Source organism: Fringilla coelebs, assembly GCF_963513975.1.
Source record: "Fringilla coelebs genome assembly, chromosome: 1".
NCBI lineage: Eukaryota > Metazoa > Chordata > Aves > Passeriformes > Fringillidae > Fringilla > Fringilla coelebs.
In genome coordinates this window covers 23,895,901-23,905,613 of record NC_140028.1, presented here as the reverse complement: position 1 = coordinate 23,905,613, position 9,713 = coordinate 23,895,901, and positions in this window count along the sequence as shown.

The window sequence follows — 9,713 nt, the reverse complement described above, 5'->3', positions numbered from 1 at the left end:
GTTTTTTTGAGATAACTCAGAAATCTGTATTTTATGGAGTTGCAAATAAACTTTGCTTATGAAGCAGAAGATAGGGCACATTCAGCAAGCATGTAATTGCTTAGCTTCCACGTATGAGACAATTTCTGCAGCTAAACAATATTAAATGTTTCAGTAAATCACTGCATCATTAAGGACCTAAAGGGCAAAGATGTGTCAAACTGAGTATGCTGCTTTGTCTCAACTTTTCCTACATCCAAGGTTACAGCAGGACAGTTCAGTGGCATACTCCCAAACACCGAGCCACTGCCAACTTTTTCTTAATGGGATTAAATTCTGTCTTGTTACTGTACAAAGACACATTTTAAGTACACTTGGCCATTTATTTGATGTATGATTCTCTTTGGCAGAATTACTAGCCTGGAACTGTGAATAGTAAATTCTTTATTTCATTTCTTGCTGTAGTTCTCCTAAAATTTATGCAATTAGCAATAGAGATATTAATAGAATGGGAGGTAAGATGGATCATTTAGAAATTTTTCCCTTCCATTAGTATCTCTATCAATACTAGAATAAATACTAGGAGAAGTAAAGCATATTGATGTACATGTAACTAAAAACCATTGAACTGATTAACAGCTGTCCAGAAGGACTCTTTGAGTTGACAGAATTGGAAGGAAAGGAATACATATGGCAGCAATACTACCCACAGCTAAAACAAGGCACAGGCTGGTCACAGACAGGACTCAGAGGCTGGGATGGAGATGGGCAGTGAACTTCTGTAAAACTGGGCCTCTGGTACCTTCCTGCTGCAAGCAATAGAACAGCAGGGATCATCCCTACAAAGACATCCTTGGGCCATGACATATGTGGCAGCCACAGTCACAGCAGATTAAACATGATGAAAATATTTCTGGTTGCTGCAAAGACTAAATTAAAATGTAACTAAAAGGCAGTTTTCTCCCGCTTGGAGCTGGCCAAGAAAACATGTACAGTGGCCCAGGTTTACCAGGCTCTTTCCTGCCAGCTCAGCAGCAGTGCAGCAGCACAGCACAGCCTGGCTTCCCCTGCCCTGCAGGACCCCTGCAGCGAGGACTTCCACCAGGTTCAGCAAATCATGCGGGTGCTGCCTGTTGCAGAGGTGGGGAGGAAATTAGAACGTTGCAATTGGATCTGTTATATGTAGGTGTCATGTCCAGGCAGGTGACACCCCTGCAGGACCCCAGCCAGCAGCTGGAGACCTCTGCATTCCCAGGAGTGGGTGGCTCACCAGAGGGCAGCCGTATGCTGCAGGCTTACAACAGTCGTATCCACTCGGACACAAACTCTTACTGCAGAGTTGTTAACACCATAAAATACATTCTACAATAATTTCTGAGAACTCCACACTCACCATGAACACGTCACAACCGAGACTCTACTCCTGCAATTGTCCTTTGCTTGCTAAAACATTGATTTATTAAAGACTTTATCCTGATCTTATTTCACAGCTATATAATTCCACTGCTATGACATTATCCCAAAAGACTTTAGAATACAATGCATAAATGTGGAAAAATTAAGAGGATTGCCAAATGGTACATGGGCACAACATCCCTAGATTTGATCTTGATACTGAAGACTATAAACCTGATCCTCCTTTCTTGATAGAAACCAGGGCATGTGTATGTTGGAATTGCAAGGGTAAATATGAGAGGATAATTGAGATAATGACTTCTATCACAGATCAGTGTTATCTTTCATTTGTTTATATTCTAAAAAACTTCCCATTTCTGTGTATAATCACCAAGGATGTGCATTGGGGACTAACTGTGCTTTGTAATGAAGCACAGTTGTCCAGTTCCTTCCTACAAAGGAACAAGTCAACACTACCAGGGTCTGCACTGCTAACAAGGACTGCGTGGCTTCCAGTGCAAAAGCCACCTTTGGTAGAATTAAAACAAATTTATGGCAAAAATTAAAACATTTATATTTTAACATCTCCAGACTTTATTAGGTGTTCTTTATACAGTCATCTGGTATGTTTAAAGGGTGAGCAATCATATAAAAGGAAATATGGTCATAACTGATTGAAGTAATAAAACCCTGAAACTAAATAACATCTCATAACTCATTACACAGCATATATTAGATTTCATTACATCAGTATATGACTTAGTAGTAAATTCTCCTGTTGGTCATAAACCTCTAAAGTGTTGTCATCCTGAAAAATGAAATTAAAAAAGGGAAGAAGACAATGCCAGGACATTCTGGTGGTGCTTGTACTGTTACAGCACAGCCCCACCTTGCATCAGGGTGAGCTGGCCTCGACTGGTGATGCTGGAGATGGGTGATGTGTTTTTCCCCACTGTTATCATTGTGTCCAGGACCAAACCACCCCTCCACCTGGGGCATTGGCATTGCCAGGGGTTCATTTTTGTGTAGCTGACCTAATGCTGAGCTTGTCACCCTTGTGTGCTGATGAAGCCACCTGCATCTCTGGCACTGGGCAGCTCTTGACAGGGTGGTGGCTGAGCACAGCCTCCCTGAGTGCATCCCTGTCTGTACAGGGGCTCAGGAACCCCACTGAGCAGGTGGTGGAGAAGCAGCAATGTGCTGGTAACAGAGGCCAGAGCCGTGGGCTGGGAGCCTGTGCTCCCTCTGCCGTGGCACGGGGCAGCATTAGCTGCTGGTACTGTTTGCTGCGGGCCATGTGGGGGTGGTTGCTGCCCACCCAGCTTCCACACCCACCCATGCTTTCACCTGCCCTTGTTCACAGCCTGAGGTACTGCTTCAAGCTGGCAAACATGGCTCTGTCACATGCCTGGGCTGCAGGGAGCTGGATGGACACCCCAGATACTCACTGCTTGGACAGATGGCATGGCTGGAGCCCAGGGGGACTGTGATCTGGGGCTCTCAGAAGGGACCTTGGAGAGGCAGTTCACCAGTACATGTTACCCATGGAGACACCAGCATGGGGTACTTCCAACATCCCCTCTCTTTCTAAGGCTGAAGCATCTCCCAGATGATTTCCAAAGGCCATTCAGGGTGCTGGTGCCTTCCCAAACCCTTCAAAGGGCTGAGCAGAGGGTCACTGATGACCTGAGCACGCTCCATGAGTCCAGTGACCTGCTGGAGGTTAAGGGAGGTAGCAGTCACACGCAACAAGGAGAGGAGTCAGGCTTATTTCTGGCATGAGCTCACCATGCCCACCACTTGTTTGCGCTACAAACAACAAATGCTTCAGAGAAACTGCACAAAAATGAACCTTGGAGCTGGGGACAGGCTCTGGTAAGTGTTTGAGTCACCCAGCTACAGCATCAGGGACCTGCTCCCCATCTTCTTGCAGCTCCCAGAGTCTTGAACTCTTGCTGTGCTGCAGCACAGCACCAACACCTCATCTGGAGCTCTGTCCTCCAGCTGCTCAGGCCAGCTCTGAGCAGGGGACCAGCCCTGTGGCTGGGAAAGCTGATTTCCCCCAGGGCCAGTAAAGTGGCAGTTTTTACCCAGGTTGCCTCTTTCCATTTGAGTGTAAGGGCTGGCATCTTCTGCCTTGGGATCAGATGGGCTTCTGCTAGTGAGCTGGGCAGCAGGTCCCTCATTCTAGGCTAGAAAATTCTGCTAAAATGATTTCTGAGCAGATTTGCTAGGATCAGTCCACAGCAAACCCCTTGCTGTAGGGCTCATCTCTATGCAGCAGGCCATAGCTCAGGTCTAAGATAGGCTCTGAGACATGTCCACTCAGGCATAAGCAGAGACTGTTGTGGCTCTCAGTGTCAGCTGTGAACAGTGGATCTTCCTCTCTACAATTCCCCAAAAAGCTTTTATGTTGTTTCATTTGAGAACCAACCTCCCCTCCTCCATCTGACAGCTTATAATTACCCAGAGCAACTGATCAGCAACTACACCATTTGCAACATCTGGGAGATCTTAAGGCAGATCCCAGTCCAAGCTGCACTGATGTAATTGTTTTGCTGGGTAAAGGATGATAACTCTCCTCACTTAAGATTATACTCCTTCAAAATAATCCAATGGTTTTTTTGTGGCTCACTTATGTCAACATGTGCTTTTATTGTGTCTTATTTTTTTTAAAGTGCTGGGTGGAAGCAGCTGGAGGAGAAGTCCTCTTTCAAAGCATACTTCCTCTTGCTCTTTTTGAAGTAGCTTGTTGAATAAGGCTTTAATGGCTGTTTTGGACATGTTCAGACACACCACTGGGTTTGATATACTTATGAAAAGCTAAGGATGGAAATTCATGAAAAAGATCCCCCAGAGTTCCAAAGGTAAAGGTGACTGCGCTCCTCCTTTCCACGAGAAAGAGCAAGAGTCTGTGACCAGATAAAAATACAAAGCTGTACTTCTGAAGGGAAATATGGTCTGTTACTTTTATTTTTCTCAAGAATTTTTTGGTGTTGTTGCTATATAAAATATATAAATAAAGCATGTCTAGTTGCTGTTAGTGCAGCCCTATGTCCTGACTTTGCCCTGCCCTAGGTACCTAAGTGCTCCTAGGCAGGGATGACTGCCTCCATAGAGCTCTGAAATGATGATCTCACCCCTCCTCTGGTACCTTGGCTTTTGCAGCGTGCAAAGCAGAGCTGAGCCAAGCCTCACCTGGCAGCAGGATGCATCTTGCTTTTTAGCAGAGCCACCTCTACACTGCCACGACAGGGTGGGGAGCTCCAGCAGGCTGGCTGAGTGCTGAGCATTGCTGGGGGCCTGCTTGCACAGTGATGGAGTTTTCACCCACCTTCTTCAGGATGAGAGGCCGCAGCCGAGAAACGTGGAGAACTTGGAGAATTTTTAGTTAATTGAAGCAAACCAAACAAATCAAGCTGCTTTTATGACTATTTCATAATAGTATCTTTTTAAACTAATACTCCACTGGGGAACACAACTTGCGGACAGAAAACCCTCTGAAGTGCCTTGAAGAGATCTGAGCTTTGGACTCTGAACTTTGCTGCTTATAAACAATCATTTCAATCTGCTAGGCTGCAGTGGGAGTATGAGGCTTCATAAAAGGGCTTAGGTGTTGGAATACTGAGTGCAGCAGTGCTTAACTCCATGTCTCACTATGCAGCCGCCCCTTGCAATCCAGAAGATTTAGACACAAAGAACCAGATTCATGCAGGCCAGTGGGGAACCACTTTCGGAAGGGCTGAGGAGAGCACAGCCCAGCTGTGCTGAGTTACCTCCTTCTGATCGGGTTTCATGCTCCAGGTCCTTTCCCAGCACAGGAACCAAAGCAGCACACTCTCATAAAGCAGCAACAACAATTCCAGCACTTGCTTAGGCTTTGGAAAAGAAAGATTCAGTGCTCCTCATTTCAGCAGAGATGTTAGCATCCAAAACTCAGACCTACCCTGAGGGGGCATCTTCTTGAAAATGTTCTGGTTTTCATGAAAGAAAACAGATGAGGTTGGGCCACAGGAGATGAACGCTTAGGCCATGTCTGGGCACCCTGGAGGGGCAAGGACAGCTTGGATTCCACTCACAAGAAGGTTCAGTGGATGATCTTTAAATATTCTTTAGGGAAAACTTAAGCCTCAATGAGTGCCATGAACTTGGCATTCCCAAAGTTAGGACACACAGGTGTCACCCTCCGCAGTGGCCTGAAAAGAACCTTTATCTTTGTCAAACTACCTCATACCTCTCTCCACATGCTCATACTCAGTGGTCCCATTTCCCAAAATTTACTAAACCACATGTTTGCACATAAATGCATCAACTCCACCTCATCCTCAGCACCTCCAAAGCAGGCAAAGGGGATTGAGGTCAATTTATATTCCTTATACTTCCTTCAGATCCCTGCACATGATTCCCTAATCCCGGGTCTACCTCAACCCCTCACCCACCCTGTATTCCTCACTCAAGCCCTTGGCCTATCTCCCTAATCCAGTGCCAGGGCTCAGGTACTACAGGAGAGAGCAGGGCAGAAGCTGGTGGGCAGTAATTGCCCAGATAGGCAAGTGCCTCTAGGCAGGTGTAGTCAGGCATCGCCCTTATTTTGAAGCACATCATAAACCAACCTACAAAAAAGCTCTAAGCAACGGACTTGAGTCCTTCTGTCTCCTGGTACAGTTTATCAGATCTTTCATAGCAGAAGAGAGCCAAAAGGATGAACAGTCCCACTTGCACTCCAGAAAATATGTAAATATTATGTAAAATATGTAAGCATTCACAAAGAAGGGAACTGTGAATCCACACCTTTTGTGTAGAAAAAGTAATTGAGCTGACAGGCTGCCAGCATAACCTAGCATTAAATCACCAGTGAGCAGAAGGCATTGAGGGCTCCTTCTCCAGACACGTCTTAACATGTACCTTGCCAGGAAGGCAGGGGTGCAGATGCTTTGTGGCACCTTGGGACAGCACACTTGCCTGTCACCTCATCCCAGTAACACCATCAGAGGTTCTGGCTGAGTCAGGAACTCCTTGACACTGAAGGAAGCTTACAGCTCCACATGGCCTGCAGGGGAGTTTGAAGAAACAGTTTTGGGATCAGGCCCCATGGTATTTAGATGCTAACACACAGTTTACAATGAAGTTCATGGCCTAAAATTTTTCATGCTAGCCCCTCTGGGCCCTAGATAGCTAAGAGAGGCCATGAGAAGAGGGGGTGCCTCTGCCTGTCCTGCTGCCCAGGAACAGCCCTTGCCCTGGCCACAGTTTCAGTCCATGAAAACCGACTGCCAACACTGGACAAATCCTGAAGGTCATCTCTGACCTTTGCTATCAAGAGAGAAAATGCCTCAAGTCAGAATGTGTTTACCATAATAATGCTAAAACGCTTCCATTAAAATGACAAGCACGATGTTTCATCAAAATTCTTATGGGATTTGTATCTGCTGTAGCTCTCTTTCAGATGGAAGTTGGATGTAAAACAAGCATATGTTTCTTGTTACAGAGCTGAAAAAAATCCATTGTTTTGGGGTTGACCAATTCAAAAATTTAAGGGAATCAGTCTGACATAGCAAAATGTATTCTTATATTTCATTATGTATTAAATAAAGAGAACTTCAAGTGAAGCACAGGTTTGCTCAAAAGCAATGAAGAATAATTTAAGCTAAAACTATCATCAAACTGGAGGACTAGCAATGTCAGCTCAGACTCTTAAATTTTACACACATAATTTGGGTGTGGTGAGCTACAAAAACACCTCAGTAATTTATGGAATCCCTACAAAATTTATATCCATAAAACTACATTGACAAAGGTGAAGGTTTCAAAATCAGGAATACGGAGATCCAAGATTTGCTGTTGCATTGTACATGATGATATGACCTTAAATTGCAGGTTCACATTTCAGGCACTCCTCTCATTCAGAAATTCTTTACAATCCTCTTCAGTGCACGACTCATCATTGGTTTCTGAAAGTACCAGGTAGAGGCCACAAATACATCATCTTCTATGTAAGTATTTTTGCACGTACCACCAGAGGAATGAGGATTGTGAGAATCCCTGTGAAATTTGCTCCTGCTACCACCACCTGTAGTTACCATTGTGTGTATGGATAAATACCAACATTTACACCTATTATTTTCAGAACCGATGAACTGAACCCAGACATAGATGTGATTACTCTGTACTTTTGCAGATGTAGCTCCAAGCACAGATATATTAAGCAATTAGCAAAATTCTCATGGAGCTTCTGTGAACCAAGTGTCTTGCTTAGTATTACAGAAGAACCTTGTGATAGCAGAATAAAGAAATCCCAGTTCTCCAAAGCAGAATGTTATGTCCTGTCCTGTCCTCCCCTCCTCATCTGGCCCCTTTTACTGTTACTACGCTTTTCCTTAAAATTAGGCAACTTTGCAGATAGCAAGCTGATGGCTGCACAGGCCAGGATCCCACAGAGAGATGGACAGGTGGGGTAGAATCAACAGTGAAATTGCAGGTCTGAAACTCCATTTTTGCAAATGCATTCCTACCCATCCCAGATATTTTTAAGCATAACTGTAAGCATTCAAAATTGGGAATCAGCAGGATTCAAATCTTACATACAAGAAAACTCCCATATCTTCTGGCTAAGATTAATGCTTGTCACCTTGGTGTGCACAGAGGGGAACACCAGAAGGCATTATGAAATGTCCCCCAAGCTACTCATGGATTAGCCAGTAGCAGAAGCATACAAATATCACACCACACATCCTAAAGAAGAGTTTGGTCTCTAACAAAAAGCTGCTACAGCTCCTGGTTCCCAGGCAATAGATGCCACTCGTACAGCAACCTCCTTCCTCCCTATTCCTCACTATTTTTAGATACTCCTAAATGTTTCAAATACACACCCATCTCTGCCAAAAAATGGCAAATAACATTTTCCTTATTAATAGCCTTCCAAGATACAACTAGACAATAGTAAATTTTTTCAAAATGCTTTGATAGAAGACTACTTCAGACGTTATGGAAATTTAAAGTTAAAAATTATCGATCCGAATCAGAAGCTTCTGAAAACTCATCTAAATGAAGCTTCAGTGAAGAGGAAAGCTCTTAACATGGCTTCCTTTTTTCCTCTTTCCCTTGAGCTGCCCAGATCACTTGGAAAGATGCTTTTATGAACTTCTACTACTCACCTCTGACTCTTTAAGAGTCACTCACATTTGAGAGTGAAGGGGTCAGTGATTTCAGATGGTTTCGGCCAACTGCAGTGTGGCTGCTTTGCACTTCACTCAAAGGTTAGCCTATTTTTGAGCACCTTATGCCAACAAAGCCCTTTTGTATAAACAAAGTAATTTTTGAGAGGCTTTTTTCTTAATCAAAACCTGTGGTCAAATAAGCCAATAAGAGTCATTCCACAGAATTCCATCTTTTGTAGAAATTTGACCAGCTATGCTTTTACAGTACTACTTTCACTATGTAATTAAGTCTTCTAATATAATTCTAAGAGATAATGAAATAGTTCTAATTTCATTAGAAAGCTATACTCTAATAATTCCATGAAGAGAGGTGTGAAACTTGATGCCCTATTTGTCTCTTGGAAGAAATTAATAAAATTCCTAAAAACACATCAAATTATGTATGGTTCAATCATTAGATTTTACTACAGGAGAAAAACGAAACCTCAAATTCTTAATATATTTTCCACACAGCCTTAATAGGAATATTGGTAATGAATGTATTTTTGCAGAATTTTGTTTTGCCACATCAGGCTGTCAAGTTCTGAGGGATCACTGCATCCATCCTACAGATGTAAGGGACTTAAGCAAGCAGGTGAAGGTTAGTAAGAGAGTGATGAGCAAAGCTAAAAGCTTCTAATCCAGTATTTTATTTATTTGGTCATGCCAATTCAAAACTGCAGATGGGGTTCGCTCCTTTTTCTTTTGGTAAACTGAGTGTTGTATTTGGCAGACAAGCATGCACAACAAAAAGAAAAAAGCAAACCTTGAGGCCATCATGCAAGATTCTGTACTTTATCCAGAAGGTTACACTAAAGGCTCTGAATTTCATGCCTTATACCAGTATCTGCCTCACATTCACACTACCATTGAACTATGGAAGACTAAACTCCAGGTTTTCAGCCAGTAAGGGCCAGTATTTTCTGCATACGAATCACTAAAAACTAGAGCAGGCTTTAGGTGATGAAAAAAACCCCATGACAAGCTGACTATGTTAAGTGCTATGCTGTTTAAAGCACACACCACTTTTACTCTTTAAAGAATAAAAAGTCTCAAAAAGCTGAAGTGAGACAGTCATGGTTTACATGAAAAGTTTTTAAGGCTTGCTTAACAATGTATACGGTATAAAAAACTTAGTGAAAC